This window comes from Heteronotia binoei, chromosome 6 (assembly GCF_032191835.1).
Source record: "Heteronotia binoei isolate CCM8104 ecotype False Entrance Well chromosome 6, APGP_CSIRO_Hbin_v1, whole genome shotgun sequence".
NCBI lineage: Eukaryota > Metazoa > Chordata > Lepidosauria > Squamata > Gekkonidae > Heteronotia > Heteronotia binoei.
In genome coordinates, this window is record NC_083228.1 from 74,602,643 (window position 1) to 74,621,365 (window position 18,723).

The following is an 18,723-nucleotide window of genomic DNA, read 5'->3' on the forward strand; positions in this document are numbered from 1 at the left end:
CATTTTCATCTAGTGGAAGTGCAGCTGCTGGGGAACACTTTGAAGGTAAAAAATAGGGTGAGGAAATGAATACTGTACTTAGGGGAACTTAGGGAATGGGAAAGTTTCCAGGCTCTACCTCCAAAATCCCCAGGAATTTCCTGAAATGGACCTCGCAGTCCTAAAATACATAAATATGCTCAATTTATGGAAAGATTAATCTCCTTATAACTGATATATGTTTCTGCTAAAGTTAGGAGTTCTACCTGACTTCCCAGCTATACAATCCAAAAATGAATTAAAATGAATGCACTCAAAGGCTGATACCACCACCTCAAATCATTCCCTAATCCTAGCAATTTGAACTACCAGGCACGATTTCCATCTCCTGTTTCAAAGGACTCTGTGAAGTTAATTCTGAACCAACTGAGCAGTGTTCATTGGTCCCCGCTTCAGCAGTCTAAATTTTTAACCACACTGCTGGTGAACTGGAATCACAAATAATGTGACTAAAGGAGTTGGGGGTAGGATTCCACTGCAACAGCTTTCAGCTAACATCCAGCTGCTTTTCAAAAGCTTAGTGAAACCACCGATAATCCTGTGAGGAATCCAAGATTCAGCTCACCAGTCCAGAAATTAATAATCACCCTGAATTTTATAGAAATAGAAGCCCAAGCAACTTCTCTTCCTCTGTATTATTCTGTCTTTTTTGACAAAATTATGAGAGAAGCTTCACCATACTACCCGAGTAAGGCAAAGATCTAAAAGAGTGATAAAGTTGCATTTAACACATCATATCTTGCTTTGACACTGAGAATTGAAACTACTCTGGAAGAAAATATCATACAGCAGAGCACACGCTTCTTGAACACAGACATTTACATAGCTGATAGAACACAGTGTAAGTGCTTACTAATGATGTTCATGTATTGTCACAATACTTCCACTCAGTACTTGAAAAAGACAGTGGAAATTGTTGACCTGAAAGTATAAAGTACACAACATCAATTATATATTCTAGCTGGTGTAGTCCAATGTGATTCTCTAGATCTTAATACCCTTGAAGTTAAATACTCTCACTCATTATTGTATTACAAGTAACGTTCCACTATAAAGGCCTACACACTGCTTACATTTATGTTTATCCATGGTGAGAATTTCTTTTAATACAGAGTCCCACAGTAAATATTTAATTGCAGTAAAAATGTAGTTCCAACTGTAAATCAATTTAAAATCTAACACTTGCATTCAGAAAATAAAGCTTAAAATTATCAACTTTACTATGATATTATCTGGATATTTTATAAAAAGGCATAAATTGTTGACAACATGGCAGGGGGGAATTATGCCTATTAATGTGGGTGTTCTCTACTCCCTAATGCCTGACTGTGAGAATCAGGCATTGCATAATTTACTGGCTTGTATCCAGCCACACAGTTCAAAAGACACTTATGTATCTGAAAGAGAGATTGACAATTTCCATAAATTCTCCTGCTGTAGTGGTCCACTGAGCATCTGAAAGCTGGTTTCTGGAGGTAAGCAGACCCTCAAAAACATCATTGGGTCAAAGCAAAAATCTGCAGTGGGAGGTAGGAAGCAGCAGAAATCATTGCCCTTTCTTTCAATAACTAAGTGCCCTTAAGTCTTTGGAATGTGTAGTTGGATATAGTCATCATCTCACAGGCATCCTTCCTAGACAATAAGAGGGCACCTGTGTCCAGTAAGAAATCATAGTGTGTGCATTATGCACAGAGGGGACCCTTTCAATTCCTGGAGTCTAAGTTTTTGACACAAAACATTTAACAATGAAAAGAACCACAAAGTACCCAGTCCTCAGGCTTAGTTAGGATGTCCAGCTTACCCAGGCTGAAACCAGCCATGCTTGATGTGGTCATGATCTACCTTGTAGGACCTGAATATCACATTCACATTGTAGATATTTTCAGTAAGTCACATCCTCAAAATTGTAGGGAATGCACCAGATTTTATCAGTCTGCTGCATCTTTCCATTTAGGATCATGTCAGATCCTTCCTTCATTGTGAGTCTCAAACATCTGATGTTCAAGTCTTGAGGCTCTCAAAGAGCTAACATTTATTCTATGTGGCTCTTACATTAAGCAACTTTGGCCACTCTTTATGTAGAACAAGCTGAAATAAATTCATTATAACAAACTGCTGCTAAATATGCTGATAATCTGATCAACAACCTCCTCTGGGTGGAGGCAGTTGATTTTGGTCTTGATACTATTCCTAAATTCTGGAAGTTTGCAAAAATTCTTATTCAGGGGACATTTTTCTAAACTTAAACTTCGCAACATCAAGAAATCAGTATTTTATTTCAGACCAATAAATCAACATTCCAGGAATGACATGATAGATCAGGGGTGGCTAAAACTTGCTTAACATAAGAGCCACCTACAAAAAGTTAGATGTTTGAAAGTCACAAGACATGAACATAGCCAGACTCACTCTGGTCTGCCAACTCCTGAGACTCCAACCATACCTCTGTCCAATCCACTGTGCAATTATATATTACTAGGAGGGGGGGGGTTGTAGCAGAAACTCCTTTGCATATTAGGCCACACACCCCTGATATAGCCAATCCTCCTGGAGTTTACAATAGGCCCTGTAGTAAGAGCCCTGTAAGCTCTTGGAGGATTGGCTACATCAGGGGTGTGTGGCCTAATACAAAAAGGAATTCCTACTACAAAAAAATCCCTGACTAGAAGTAAGGCCCATTGTGAAGAAAAATACAATGGGGGCTCTGTGCAAGTGCCCACCACCCTTGCTTTTTTCCCAGTCAGCCAAGTGAAGACATTGACTCTCCCCACACCTCAAGGGGAGCTGATCTCTGCCATCTAGAGAGCAGTTGTAAATCTGAGTGATCTCCAGTGGCTCCCGAGTAGGAAATGGTATTGCATCTGTCTGAGATCCTATCCCTCCTCAAACACCACCCTCTCCGGGCCCCACCCATTAAATCTCCAGGAATGTCCTAACCTGGAGCTGGCAACCCTATCTTCTTCCATTTATCTGCCCCTCTGATTTCAGGTTTCCATTGCCTTCCCCCTCCCTGCACCCTTTACACAGGGTAAAGACAGTCTTTCTTCACAGTGTAGGGGGGGACCAAAGCAGTTTACATCATTCTCCTCTCCCTGCTTTGATCTGAACAACCACTCAGTGAGGCAGGTTAAGCTAGAAGTCTGTGATTGGTCCGGAATCACCCACTCAGCTTCCACAGCAAGAACCTGTGTCTAGCAGACCCTGCTCTGAAGACCTAACTCCTGTGCCCTCCTCAAACTCCACCACAGAATCTCCAGGAATTTCCCACCAACTTGGATAGGTACCATTAAAGACCTCTGGGTGAGTGCCCCCCCACCCTTGCTGTCTTCCAACCCACCCAAGTGAAGGCATTCATTCCCCTCCCCCCCATCTCAAGGGGAGCTGATCTCTGCCATTTGGAGAGCAGTTGTAATTCTGAGTGATTTTCAGCCCTCACCTGGAGATTGGCAACAGTGGTTCTCTAGGAGGAAAGGCCTCTTACTCAGAGGCCTGTAGTGATACCTTATGAATTTCCCACCAACCTGGAAAGGTATCACAAAAGCCCTCTGGGTGAGTGCCCCCCCCAGCCTTGCTGTCTTCCCATCCACCCAAGTGAAGGCATTCACTTCCCCCCCCCCTGCATCTCAAGGGGAGCTGATCTCTGCCATCTAGAAAGCAGTTGTAATTCTGAGTGATCTTGAGCCCTCACCTGGAGACTGGCAACAGTGGTTCCTCAGGAGGAAAGGCCTCTCCCTCAGAGTCCATTCTATCATATGACCCCACTGTAGCCTAATTTGGATAGAAAAAATCCAGGTGGATTTGAAGGTGGAAAGAGATTTACTTGCGAGAAAGCAAGTCAATAGTCCACAAAATGCACCAGTTTAACACCTACCACAGGCTGAGCAAGAAGATGGTTATTTTAGATGAAAAGAGGAAGGCTGGAGCTTGAAATTGAAAGGATAGGTGAAACTGAGTGGGTATGGAAGAAGGGTATGCTGAAGCTTGATGTTAAGGGGGAAAATATGGATCAAAGTTATTAGTTCAGGGGATAATGGACCAGAGGGAAGACATTTACAAGTGACAGGAGAGAAAAGCTGGGATCAGGAGACCGTATCAAGAGGAGCCTGATGGGGCATCTAGTTCAGCATATTGTTTCACATAGCAGCCACGCAGCTGCCCTGAAAGGCCCACAAAGCATGTAATCTCATGCAGCTCTTTACAATTCACCATGGTTTCCCTCATCTACAGTAGTAATTCTCTTATCGCCATGGCCAAATCAAGGATGGCCATTTGTTAATATTTTGAGATCAAATGATTGGCCCATCACATGTTGGTTAGTATCTCTGGTCTCTGGCTGACTTCCCCACCCCTCCTACTCAGGCCCAGGAATGTTGAACAAACTGCCAGAAGCAGTCTTACCTCAAAGACAGTCACATCTCTTAGCTCTTCTCTGTCAGCCGGTCTCAGAAAGGGCTGCAGAGCTCCTGCGGCCTCACAAAAGGTCCTATCCACGGCCCACACAGACAGCCTCCCAGTACACGCAGCCTCCAAAGGCTGCTGCAATAGCAACGGAGCCTGACACCACCTCAGAGGGCATGGCTGTCCCACCTTTACTGTCTTTCATTCCCTCTCTTCCTCCTCCTCTCAGCCTCACTCCAGGATGGTTGCCTGAAAGAAGATAGGGAAGCCTCACAGGGTTGTTGTTCAGATCAAAGGGGGAGAGGAATGAGGAGAACGATGTAAGCTGCTTTGCCCCCCCACCCCGCACTTTGAAGAAAGACTGTCTCTTTCCTATTCAGAGGCTGCACGGTTGCCAACTCCAGGTTAGCAAATTCCAGATGGCAGAGATCAGCTCCCCTTGAGGTGGGGAGAGTGAATGCCTTCACTTGAGTGGGTGGGAAGCACTCACCCAGAGACCTTTAGTGATACCTTTCCAGGTTGGTGGGAGATTCCTAAAGTACAGCTACAGGCCTTTCCTCCTGGGGAACCACAGCTATCAATCTCCAGGTGAGAGCTGGGGATCACTCAGAATTACAACTGCTATCCAGATAGATGGCAGAGATCAGCTCCCCTTGAGATAGGAGGGGCAGTGAATGCCTTCACTTGGGTGGGTGGGAGGGAAGATAGCCAGGGTGGGCAGGCACTTGCCCAGAGGCCTTTAGTGGTACCCTTTCAGGTTGGTTCCTGGAGATTCTGTGGTGGAGTTTGAGGAGGACATATGAGTCAGGGCTTCAGAGTAGAATCTGCCAGACCCAGGTTCTTGCTTTGCAAGCTGAATGGATGATTTCAGACTTCCAGTCTAACCAGCCTCACAGGGTTGTTGTTCATAACACACAGGGGAAGAGGAGAATGATATAAACTGCTTGCTCCTCTCCTCCCCACTGTGAAGAAAGACTGTAATGTTCCTATGTAGGAGCTGCAGGGAAGTGGAAGGAGATGGAAACCTGAAATGAGGCCAAATAAAGGAAAGGCGATAGGGTTGCCAACTCCAGGTTAGGAAATTCCTGGAGATTGAATGGGTAGGTCTGAAGTGGAAGGAGATGGAAACCTGAAATGAGGCCAAATAAAGGAAAGGCGATAGGGTTGCCAACTCCAGGTTAGGAAATTCCTGGAGATTGAATGGGTGGGTCTGGAGATGGTGAGGTTTTAGGAGGGATAGGACCTCAGACAGATACAATGCCATTTCCTCCTGGGGAATCACTGGAGATCACTCAGATTTATAACTGCTCTCTAGATGGCAGAGATCAGCTTCCCTTGTGGGGGGAAGTCAATGCCTTCACTTGGGTGGGTGGGAAGATAGCAAGGGTGGTGAGTACTCACCCAGAACCTCCTTAGAGAGCCCATTGTATTTTTCTTCACAACGGGCCTTACTCCTAGTCCTGAATAATTTGATATTGCTACTACACTACTCACCCAATTTCTGAATAATTTATGAACAAATTGAGTAGCTGCAGTTCCAATACCAGTCCTTGTGACATCCCCAACTCCTTGCTTCTGTTCATTGTGAGAACTATGCATTTCTTCCTACTCTGTTTCCTGTCATTTACCCAAATTTTAATCCCATGACTGCTAAAGGTTCTCAGGAGTATTCGGTGAGGTATCTTGTAAAAGCCTTTTGGAAGTCTAAGTATATGTCTACTGGATCACACTTATCCACATGGTTGTTAATCTGCTCAAAGAACTCCAATAGGTTGGTGAGGCAGAATTTAACTTTGCAGAAGCCAGACAGTGGGAGAACAACAGCTAGATTTGTCCAGCATTGGAAACCTGCTGAACTGGAATGTCAGCTATCTAATCACAACACAGTAATCTGTTCACCTCTTGCTCACGTATTAGGTACTAGAGAAGTTCAGCTGCTGAGGATAAGCAGCCAAAGATCAAAATTGCTCAACAGTGTTCAGGAACTCAGCTGATCAGCATTTATTACATCTCCTACTCAAAAAGAGCCAGACCAATGATTCAGCTATTGTACTGCTTTGTTGTCCTCTAATTAATCAAAATGTATGAGGAGGAAAACAACAACAGAAAAATCAATTTCCCAGGAGCAAGTTTAAGATGATGGCTTACATTCCACTTAGACTTCTATGTGTGTGTGTGTGTGGGGGGGGGATTTTAGCTAATTCTTCCCTTCCACAGCAGCCTAAAACACACCCCAGAATCCTGCTTCTAAAGCAGGGGCCCCAACCACTGATCTGTAACTGGAACCGGTCCATGGCCTGCTAGCAACTGGGCAGCAGAGTGAGGCAGAGGTGATGCACTGCCCCTGCCTGCCCGGGATCTGGGTGGAGGATTCTTAAGCCTCACTCCAAGGCAGGGAGGCAGCCTGAGAGCAAGGCAGAGCAGCCCTGCCACCCCTTCCACCTGCCCAGGACCCCAGGCAGACAAAAGAGGCAGCATGGCCTCACTCCAAAGCCCTTTGCAGGGGAAGGCAGCCTCAGAGTGAGGCCACACTGCCTCTTTCATCCACCCAGGTCATGGGCCAGTGGAAGGGGCAACACTGCTGTGACCTTAGCCTACCTCTCATTTATAGACCCCCGCCGGTCAGCTGATCAACAGGGGTCTTTAAATGGGAGGGGGAGGCATATTGGCCTTCTGCCACCTGCCACCTAATGGAGAGGTGGCAGAAACAGCCTCAGTCTCTCCCCCCATTTAAAGACCCCCCCGCCATGGAGAGCAGGGACAGGGTGTGGGCAGGAGTGCAGCCTGGGGCGGCAAAACCCCCAGCATGCCCCCCCCCCAGTCCGTAGAAAAACTGTCTTCCACCAAACCAGTCCCTGGTGCCAAAAAGGTTGGGAGCCACAGTTCTAAAGGATGGGGGCGTACTAGAAATAGTGTGGATGGAAACTGGTGGTCTCCTGAGGGGGGGGGGGGGAATGTGTCAGCAAAAATCTATGAAGGATCCAAGCCTATGAAAATATATGGTAGTTGAATGTTCAATCAACCTAAGCAGGAATGCCAAAGCCAAAACACATACACACACATATACACATGAAGCTGTCTTATACGGAATCAGATCATTGGCCCATCAAGGTCAATATTGTCTACTTGGACTGGCAGCAGCTCTCCAGGGTCTCAGGAAAAGGTCTTTCACATCACCTACTACTTGATCCTTTTAACTGAAAATAGCAAGGATTGAACCTGAGACCTTCTGCGTGACAAGCAGACCTTCTGCGTGACAAGCTCTACCAAACAGCCATCCCCCCTCATCTGTTTACTATGTTTTATGTAACCTACCACATTTTATTCAGGTGAGTAGCTGTGTTGGTCTGAAGCAGCAGAACAAAGTGTGAGTCCAGTGGCACTTTTAAGACCAACAAAGTTTTATTCAAGGTATAAGCTTTTGTGTGCATACACACTTCAGAAACAGTGAAACAAAACTTTTTCAACCATTACATATAAGTAGAGAGAGTATGGGGTAGTTAGTTGCCAGGAAGGGCTATTTAGAGTCAAGATACGTAAGTAACCAGGCAATTATAGCTGAGATTGGATTAAGGTGGTTGGTAAAATCTGTTTACTTTATTTATTTTATTTATATCCCGCCCTCCCCACCAGAGCAGGCTCAGGGCGGCTCACACAATAAAATGAAAAGAATCAATTTAAAAATTACATAACATTAATATGACAATTTAAAATTCAATAGGAGACAATTTAAAATCTGTGTTATAATATGGTCTTAAACAAATCTCTCTCAGCTTTTAAATGATTGTTAGGAAGACTTAATTTAAAATGCTGCAGAATACTTCAAACACGTCCAAATAACATCATTCAAATTACAAAAACTACCATAATTTGACATATTGTTTTCTTTGGAACAAAGTTTGAGTCCAGTGGTACCTTTAAGACCTATAAAGTTTTATTCAAGGTATAAGCTTTCATGTGCACACACTTATTCACATGAAAGCTTATACATTGAATAAAACTTCGTTAGTCTTAAAGGTGCCACTGTACTCTAAATATTCTGCTGTTTCAGACAAACACAGCTACCCAACCTGAATCTGTTTCTTTGGGTGATTTAAGAGTAAAAAAATATGCTTGATTCTAACTATTTTTACTTACTCTAGGAATTCATTAACCAATGCAATAATGAATACTTGCATGATGACTGGTTACCCGGGCAACAATGGACTGTATTTACCATGCATGAAATTAACATTAGAAAGTAGCTTAATGAGGAAACTAGGTAAAACTTAGTTCAACGCTTGATTTGGCCAGTCAGTTTGAACACTTACATAGATTGTATTTAATTGCTTTATGAAAGAGAATACATTGCTGTGGTACTTAAGTAGCAAGTAAAATTTTTAAATGAACTGAAATGCTCTAGAGTGATGTTTCCCAACCTATTGGTCATGACCCGTAATGTGGTCACAAAGCCTGCTGAAGTGGGATGTGGACTCCTATTAGCTTATGGGGGCTGTTCTCCTACTTAGAATTACAGAGTTCGAAGGGACCTCCAGGGTCATCTAGTCCAACCCCCTGCACAATGCAGGAAACTCACAAATACCGGGAAAGTTGGTAGAAACCATTATCAAGGACAGAATGAGTAGGCACATTGATGAATAAGCGTTATTGAGGAAGACTCAGCATGGGTTCTGTAAGGGAAGATCTTGCCTCACTAACCTGTTACAGTTCTTTGAGGGGGTGAACAAACATGTGGACAAAGGAGACCCAATAGATGTTGTTTACCTTGACTTCCAGAAAGCTTTTGATAAAGTTTCTCATCAAAGGCTCCTTAGAAAGCTCGAGAGTCATGGAGTAAAAGGACAGGTCCTCTTGTGGATCAAAAACTGGCTAATTAATAGGAAGCAGAGAGTGAGTATAAGTGGGCAGTCTTCGCAGTGGAGGACAGTAAGCAGTGGGGTGCCGCAGGGCTCAGTACTGGGTCCCATGCTCTTTAACTTGTTCATAAATGATTTGGAGTTATGAGTGAGCAGTGAAGTGGCCAAGTTTGCAGATGACACTAAATTGTTCAGGGTGGTGAGAACCAGAGAGGATTGTGAGGCACTCCAAAGGGATCTGTTGAGGCTGGGTGAGTGAGCATCAACGTGGCAGATGAGGTTCAATGTGGCCAAGTGCAAAGTAATGCACATTGGGGCCAAGAATCCCAGCTATAAATACAAGTTGATGGGGTGTGAACTGGCAGAGACTGACCAAGAGAGAGATCTTGGGGTCGTGGTAGATAACTCACTGAAAATGTCAAGACAGTGTGCGTTTGCAATAAAAAAGGCCAACACCATGCTGGGAATTATTAGGAAGGGAATTGAAAACAAATCAGCCAGTATCATAATGCCCCTGTATAAATCGATGGTGCGGTCTCATTTGGAATACTATGTGCAATTCTGGTCACCACACCTCAAAAAGGTTATTATAGCATTGGAGAAAGTCCAGAAAAGGGCAACTAGAATGAATAAAGGTTTGGAACACTTTCCCTATGAAGAAAGGTTAAACCGCTTGGGGCTCTTTAGCTTGGAGAAACGTTGACTGCGGGGTGACATGATAGAGGTTTACAAGTCATATCGCCCAATTTTACTTCTTGAGCTCGATTATAAGATATTCACAGCTATTTTGACTTCTAGGCTCAATAAAATCATTGATAAATACAGCTGTATTGAGCAAACTGGCTTTATTTCACAGAAGTACTTAATTGAGAACATGAGAAAAATGATTAATATCACCCATTAAAGCAGAAAGAGGAGTCAGCATGTATATTGCCCCTTAACACAGAAAAAGTGTCAGTCATGGTTGAAATTTCTTATATTCAGAATCTATTAGCAGCTATGAACTTTGGAGCAAGATTTAGAACAGTCATTAAATCTATTTTTCACTGTTAGGTGAAATGTGGATCAATGGTACACACAGACACATACACCCTATAAAATTAACAAGGGGTGCCAGACAGGAATGCCCCTTCTCGCCCTTGATATTTGCTTTGACCACTAAACCTCTGGCCCATGTAATATGCCAAAATGACTTAATACCAGGAATTAAAATGAATGGCAAAACATTTAAAATATTTCTATTTGCAGATGACCTAGTTCTGTATGTAACCCATCCAGATAAATCCTCTGATTGTTGCTTGAAGTTCTCAATAGATGTAGTATGGTAGCAGTTCTACATGTATGTAATGTATAGCTTTGTACTGGAAAAAGAAATCCCTATTTAGCATACAACAATGGTGTACTAAACTTTGGGAGCATTGTACATTTGATAAAATAGTGTAAATCAAAAAGACTTAGTAGAAAAGCAGCAACCATTATTAATAAATTTTTGGGACAGTTTACCGGATTATATTTTGACATTCTAGATCTCTCAGCAGTAGCTTTTCCATCTTTTTTTAAAGTTTTTTTTTAAGTTTATACTCTCATTTCTCCATCTTCCTCCTCCTCCACACCTCTTATATAAAAGAGGTTAATACATCTTATCAGAACTTCACTAAGGTGTCCAGATAATGCACCATCATTATATTCTTCTGTATTTGCAAGCTGCATGTTCATGTAGCAGTCAACAGAGACATCTCCCACTTCAGCTTCACCATCACAGGCTTTTCACTCAGCCTGTTGAGGAAGGGCTTTGAATTGAGAGGCAAAATCATGGCAGCCCGACCCAGCAGGAGGAATCCGCATCAACAAAAATTACCTGCCAGGCAGGACCAGATCTACATGTTTTTTTTGAGGGGGTGGAATTAAAAAATGACGCCTTCTTATGGGCCCATTCTATCTTTTGGGCCCATAGAATAGGGCGAATTTGATGCCCCCCTCCAGCGGTGCCTGAGGCAAGCACCCTCTCTGCTCCCCGCTAGATCTGGCCCTGCTGCCAGGCAGCACGTGTGCCCACCAGAGGACCAAAGGAAAAGTAGTTATTCAATCTTGATCTACAAGATGCCTGAACTTAAGGTTATCCATGTGTTCAGACCAGTATATCCTATTTAGAGTCCCCACATGTTAAAATTCTCTGCCAATGAAGAGGGAAAGGGAATGTAGTTGACATTTTAAGCTTGTGAGATAAAATCTTCAGAGGCATTTCAAAGAGATCCTTCTTGGACTGAAAAATAATATAGACGCAAGATCATTATACTCTTCCACACTAGTAAGGAAGTGGCACATCTGAAGCAGGGAAGAGCAGTACATCAGCATTTCCTGGTCATTCCATTGGCCATTTGTTACAACTGCCACAACAGGAAGGCAATTCACAAGTGGCTTTCAAGATGCACCTCTGTGACTGAATGCTGAGAAACAGGTGGCATTAACATAAAAGGAAACCGGAAGGTAGTGGCTAAAAAAAAGAAAAATGCAGTATAGCAAGGCAAGGAGCTCCTGTAAAAAACCCCCCAAACTCAGAGATTCAGCATATTCAGCTCAGCACCAGGGGTGATTCCGCACTCATGTTGGTCTGGGGCAGGCTTCCGTTTTGTCCCAAAAAGGAAGCCCATCCCAGACCAACGTGAGTGCGGAATTACCCCAGGGTGAAATTACATCAAAAGAGTTTCCTGCTCAACATTAGGAAGAACTTCCTGACCGTTAGAGCTATTCCTCAGTGGAAAAGGCTTCCTTGGGAGATGGTGGGCTCTCCTTCCTTGGAGGTTTTTAAACAGAAGCTAGATGGCCATACTGTGTACAATTGACACAGTGCAGAAAAGGGCAACTAGAATGATTAAAGGTTTGGAACACTTTCCCTATGAAGAAAGGTTAAAACGCTTGGGGATCTTTAGCTTGGAGAAACATCGACTGCGGGGTGACATGATAGAGGTTTACAAGATTATGCATGGGATGGAGAAAGTAGAGAAAGAAGCACTTTTCTCCCTTTCTCACAATACAAGAACTCGTGGGCATTCAATGAAATTGCTAAGCAGTCATGTTATAACAGATAAACGTAAATACTTCTTCACTCAAAGGGTGATTAACATGTGGAATTCACTGCCAAAGGAAGTGGTGGCGGCTACAAGCATAGCTTTAAGAGGGGATTGGATAAAAATATGGAGCAGAGGTCCATCAGTGGCTATTAGCCACAGTATATGTGTGTGTGTGTGTACACAGAGTGTTGGACTGGATGGGCCATTGGCCTGATCCAACATGGCTTCTCTTATGTTCTTATGCCCTCTCCCAGAGGCGAATTTATAGAGAAGCTCCCTCCCCATAAATGTAAGGAGCACCCCCCCAACAATGTCCATGGACTGGGCCAATACAGGAAAAGGTGGGAGTTTGCCAGTGGTTATAGTGGTATCTCAGAGGTCTCTTGCTGTGTCCTGTTTTTGAAATTCACTTTTAGAATAATCACTTTAAGATCTGCAAATATACATATCATGTGCATAGGACAAACCAATGGTCACAAATTTGACAGAAAAAGGCAATACAGAAAAGCTTTAGGGGAACATTTTATAAGTTTCCCTGGATGTTCATTTGCAGGTGTCTTGTTTCTGCCTCATTAACAAAGTATGATTGTGCTGAAATTGACAAAACTATGGCATCACAGATACCTTTGTTTGATAAATTCATGGGTCTCTGACCCAGGGCAGAATACAAAACAGTTTCTGGGTGCTCAATTTCTGAGCAATGTACAAAGTTCAGAGTTAGTGGCAATGTTCTTCTCACTTTGAACTCATATCCTACAAAGTGAGTACAAGTACATTTTGAGGCAATTCAAAACAGTGCCCATGGCCCATGGCCCCATACCACCTATGATTTTATACACCTTGGGCTCTTAGAACACTGCTTAGAAATTCCACCTTAAAAACACGGATATTCAGAACAAATCATTAATGAAAATCACATGATTCAATTTATGGGAAATGACTGCACTCCTGTGCATGGTATATTTCCGCTCTTCGGGTTCAACTTGCAAAACACATTGGGCTTCAACAAATGATCTTCAGACAGCTGAATTTTACAACTTTAACTTTTAATTAACAATGCAAACTGTTTCTTTAGAAATTACACTACAATCAAATATTCTCCCAATCCCCTGTTACCCCTTCTGCTGCAACAAGCATTCTCTCCTGCCATATCCCACCTCCCCACCCCAGCAGTTGCCATGTGCTGCATGATTTGTGGCAAATCTTAGAAATTGCAATACAGCTGTTAAGGTGCAGCTATTCAGAAACCCCTGTACTTAACTGACACTGAATGTGTTTCTTCTAATAGATGCTCTTTGAATGAACTCATTAGCTACAACATTAAGATCAATTTCCTGATAAATATGTTTATGTCCATGGAGAAGAGCCAAGTAATTGAGCCTATCCTGTCTAATGCTTGACCATAGAAAACTCTTTATTCTACGGAGGCATGAGAAAGATCTTTCTGAGGCGCAGGAGGAAACAGGTATAGTAAGGCCTATTCTGATAAGTTTAGCTAATTCTGGTAGTAGCTGACATCGAGCTTTTCCTTCTTCTCCTCTGAATAGATCCATCACATCACGAAGACCTAGAAGTTTAACATTCTTCTGCCTTGCAATGTCCACAAACATATCCTGATGAAGCTGTAGTTGGGCAGCATCGAAATCACTTTTGTAGAAATTTAGAATGTATGTACCATTATCCTCTCCTGTGGCAGACTTTTCAGTTTTGCTCATGTGTTAGGACACATCTGAGGAAAAGCGATTGTGTAAACTTTTGACGGTATTATCAATGATTTCATAAAAAATTTTCCTGTAGAAATCCTCAGGAGATTGAAACTGGTAAGGATTGCATCCAGCATCAACACATCGTGCAGGCTTTCTGCACCTAGGAACAGTAGGGCTCTTTAAATCTAAATCTTTTGCTGCTGTGACTGTCTGTGTCCAGAACTGCTCAAAGTTGTTCTGCAGTTGCTTTGTACTCTCCTTTGCAGAAGTAAGAAGACATTCTGCTTGATGGAACTGTAAATCACTTTTTTGAAGAGCTGTGTTTAATGTGTCCAAACGACTAAACACAAGCAGCAATAACTGTAACGTGAAGTAAGAAGCAAATCTCAATAAGATTCGTACATATCCCTCTGCTTTTGCCCCAGGATCTCCTTTCTCCTCAAAAGATACATCCTCAAAGAACTGAATCAACTCTCCATAATTTGAAGACACTGACTGTAAGGAGGCTGCTCTAACAGTCCACCTAGTGGGGCAAAATTGTCTCGGATTTATGTTCTCTGCCTTTTGAAAGTGCTTAAACCAAGCAAGATGTTTTGATGAAGTTTTTACAAAGGTAATCATGTCAGATAACTCAGAAAATTTCCTCACATTGTTACATTGTCTGACACATCTTGGGCCACCAAGTTTACAACATGTGCAAAACAATGAACATATAGTGCTCTTGGCTCCTAAGTCTTTACCAGAGCCTGTACTCCACTAATATATATATATATTTATATAAAATTTTTGGCCACTGTGTGACACAGAGTGTTGGACTGGATGGGCCATTGGCCTAATCCAATATGGCTTCTCTTATGTTCTTACGTAATATGTCCAACAACATTTGCTGCTCCATCATAGCATTGCCCACCATTGTCAAGAGGCAGATCAAAGTGACAGAGTACATCCTTCAAAACAGAAAAGAGAGTTTTAGCAGTAGTGGATTCAGTTTCATAAAATCCAAAAAAGAATTCCTCCACAAACATATCCTCTGTAGCAATGCGGAGGCAAACTGAAACCTGTTCTTGAGTAGTGATATCTGTAGTCTCATCAACAATCACACTGTAATAAGCAGCTGCTTTAATTTCTTTCATTAGTGTACGTAGAACATTATGAGCCATGATCGCAATAATTTCATTCAAAATGGTACGTGAAATCCATTTGTAGTGGGTACGACTCAACCATGATTCCATCTGTGGAATAATTTTAGCTTGTAGGAGCAAGAGCTATTTCAGGTTTGACTCTTTCTTATCATGGCCGCATATTGCACAGCCCTGACAGGCAAGGTACATTAGTGATGATAAAATTGTCAGCAATGCCTTTCTAGCATCTTGCATTTGCTTCTCTTTGCCTTCTAATAACTTGCAATGTACATTTCCCCCTGCTTTAACAGAAGGTACAGCTTGGACAGCTGCACGGTGCAAATTAGAATTTTGATGGCTGTGAAATCTTTCCAGTGCCTTCTTCCAGTTTGAGAAACCATTTTGAACAAAAGCTTCATGTGCATCCTGGTCTCCTGATGTGTTTGGAAGAGGAACATTCATGACATTTGCTGCTAAGCAACAGATGTCATAATATGCTTTTTCCTTTGCCACATCATAAGAAAGTCATGCATAGGTTCTTTTCCAACTATCTTGGAATTGTTGTCCTGGCTTTCGCTTCTCATTAGGAGCTCTCTTCTCTGCATAGTCTCCCTCCCCCTTGGCTAGGTTTGTTGTCAAGGAAGATGTAGTGGCGATTGCTCCAGGTCTCTCATTCAGGTCTATACTGCAGGATGTTGTAAGTATACAAGAGGAATCTTCAGCATCATAAAGGACTTTCCTCTTTCTAATTACAAATCTATCCATGGCAAATTCAGTGAAATGGCAGACTGAAAACAATACAAAGGAAAAGATCAGGATTCTGAAGGGGGGGAAATAACATATGAAAACAGGACAGGGATAGCCATGTTAATCATGTAATCCATGCAGCTTCTAAATTGCTATAATAGCATTTCAAATTTGTCAAAGTGTTTTATAACTTTTTATTCAAAAAACCACCATCTAAAGTAAGCCACAATAATATTGTTATATGCTAAGGAACCAGTTCATTTTAGTTGTAGCTACCTAGATAGGGTTGCCAAGTCCAGTTCAGGAAATATCTGGGGACTTTGGGGGTGCAGACAGGAGACTTTGGAGTGGAGCCAGAAGACATTGTGATGGAGCCTGAAGCAAGGTTGTGACAAGCACAACTGAGCTCCAAAGGGAGTTCTGGCCATCACATTTAAAGGGACTGCACACTGCACACCTTTTCAGTGCCTTCCCTCCATTGGAAATGATGAAGGATAGAGGCACCTTCTTTTTGGGCTCATAGAACTGGACTCCGCAGTCCAAACTTTTTGAAACCTTGGGGGTTGTTTTGAGGCGAGACACTGGATGCTATCTTGAAAATTTGGTGCCTCTACCTCAAAAACCAGCCCCTCCAGCGCTCCGGACACCCACAGATCAATTCACCATTATAGCCTATGGGAATCGATCTCCATAGGGAATAATGCAGTCCAGCAGACATTTCCCTCCCCCCCCCCGCTGTTTTCTGATGACCCTGAAGCAGGGGGAGGGCCTCCAAAGTGGGATCTGCCAGACCCAGGTTCTTACTCCTAGTACAGATAATAACGCAGATAATAAACAAATGTGAGAACTGAGCTGGAGCCCAGTAGCAACTTTAACACGAACAAAGTGGTATATATAGCACCTTCAGGGGGGACGTGTTTGTGAGTTTACTGCATTGTGCAGGGGGTTGGACTAGATGACCCTAGAGGTCCCTTCCAATTCTATGCTTCACAGTGCCTTCTTACCTTTTGATATTGTTTCAGACATTAGAGTTTCTGGGGTTACACACAGATACAAATATTTCTCTGACATGAGGCATGGATTTTTTTTTGCTAGGAGGTTAGATGGGGTATATATTCATACTTTCATACCTCCATACTTTCTTTGCCAACAGACACCAAACATATTTAAGTATTGATGTGTTCTGCATATCAAAACATAATAATAATAATAATAATACATTTATATCCCGCCCTCCCCTCCAAGGCAGGCTCAGTGATTAATCTAGAATTAGTGATTAATCTAGAAAGTCCAAAGATACAGCAAATTTTTTGGCAGAAAACTTACCTTTGCAATGTCAATTGTCCTCAAAGATTTCAGGTTTTCACAGCTGGTAACATCATTAGGGTTTGTAGAATCTTTTGGGATCAAGTGCCGTGTTCTACTGGAGAAAGTTTTCCTTCCAGACGTTTCGTTCTCAGCTGCGGAGAACATCCTCAGTGGCGTTGCAGCCGGAGCAGGTGCTCAGACCTTCTTGGCTGCTGTGCATTGAGTGGGGCCAGGGCTGCTGGAGAGCTGCTATTTCTAGGCTGGAGGGGGTGTGATGAAAGGGCAATTAGTTTGTGGATGTGCCTATTGTTTGGTGGGGCTTCCTGGAAGGGTAGTGATAAGGATACTGGCTGTTGAATGTGACCATTGTTCCATGTTAATTGCTGGGAGGGTTGGAAGGGGTTTGAAGATTGTCCTCCTTCAGCCCTCTAGACAGGCCAGATGAAAGTATAAAAAAGCACCTTTTCTTCGTAGATCTGTCCCTACTGATAAGTGGACTCCACCCCTGTTGCCTTATCAAAGTTCTCTTTCCCCACCCACTTGACTGCTCAGGTCAAAACAGCTTTTCCCAGAGACAAAAATTCACACACATGTCCTCCGGGAATGCATTCCATATTTCAGGTGCTGCCATTGAGAAGGCCCTGGACCATGTAAAGCACAGCCTGGCCTCCCTTGGTCTGGGGATGGACAATATATGTTGTGTCCCTGAACGCAGTGCTCTCTGGGGAACATGTGGAGAAACGCGGTCCCAAAGAAAGACAGGCCCCCGATCATATAGGGCTTTAAAGGTCAATACCAACACCTTGGAAATGGACTCGGAACATGTATTTCCATCTGTATAATTAAGGTATAATTAAGGTCTCTACCTAGAATTATTGGACCATCTTTAAAAGTTTGCAGCTTCTCTGTATTTAATATATCCCAGCTGGCCAGAGTTGGGGACATAGTGAGAAGCTGAAGTTGCCATAAAGTCATTTAATTCCCCTGTTAAGAATATGTATTTATATCGCTTATGAGAAGAAAAAATCCTCTGGACTTTTATTTTGTCTCTAATGCCCCTGCAGTTCAAGGACAAAATAGTTATTCAAAGCCATGCTGTTATCAGGTTACAGATCACCAATAAATAGGTAAAAAAACCCCAATAGTAATTCAACACCCTGTCCCCACAAAGAAATCTCAAAGGGAAACTAGAGAGACTGCTGAATTGCAACTGATAATGGAGCTCAAGACATGCATCCACCTGTACTGAAGCGAGACCTAGTTTTCCTGTCTCATTATCAATGTTGATTTCTCCATGCCTGCTTCCTCTCTGCATATCACACCTAATCCAACCATGCCTTCTATTGTCATTTGGCATCTGAAATAACTCTACGCTCCAATACAGAGGTGCTCAGGAGCCACGTGGCTCTTTTATACATATTGTGTGGCTCTTGAAGCTCCTACCACCCTGTCAGCCAGCTTAGAGAAGGCATTTCTC

The 18,723-nt window shown here is 42.8% G+C and overlaps 1 protein-coding gene and 1 pseudogene across 2 annotated transcripts in view; both read right to left on the reverse strand.

The window, feature by feature from the left end:
- CNNM2 (cyclin and CBS domain divalent metal cation transport mediator 2) overlaps window positions 1-18,723 on the reverse strand; it is a 185,394-nt gene that overhangs the window by 101,940 nt on the left and 64,731 nt on the right. The gene's annotated exons all lie outside the window — the stretch shown is intronic.
- On the reverse strand, window positions 10,869-11,159 carry LOC132573437 (small nuclear ribonucleoprotein F-like; annotated as a pseudogene).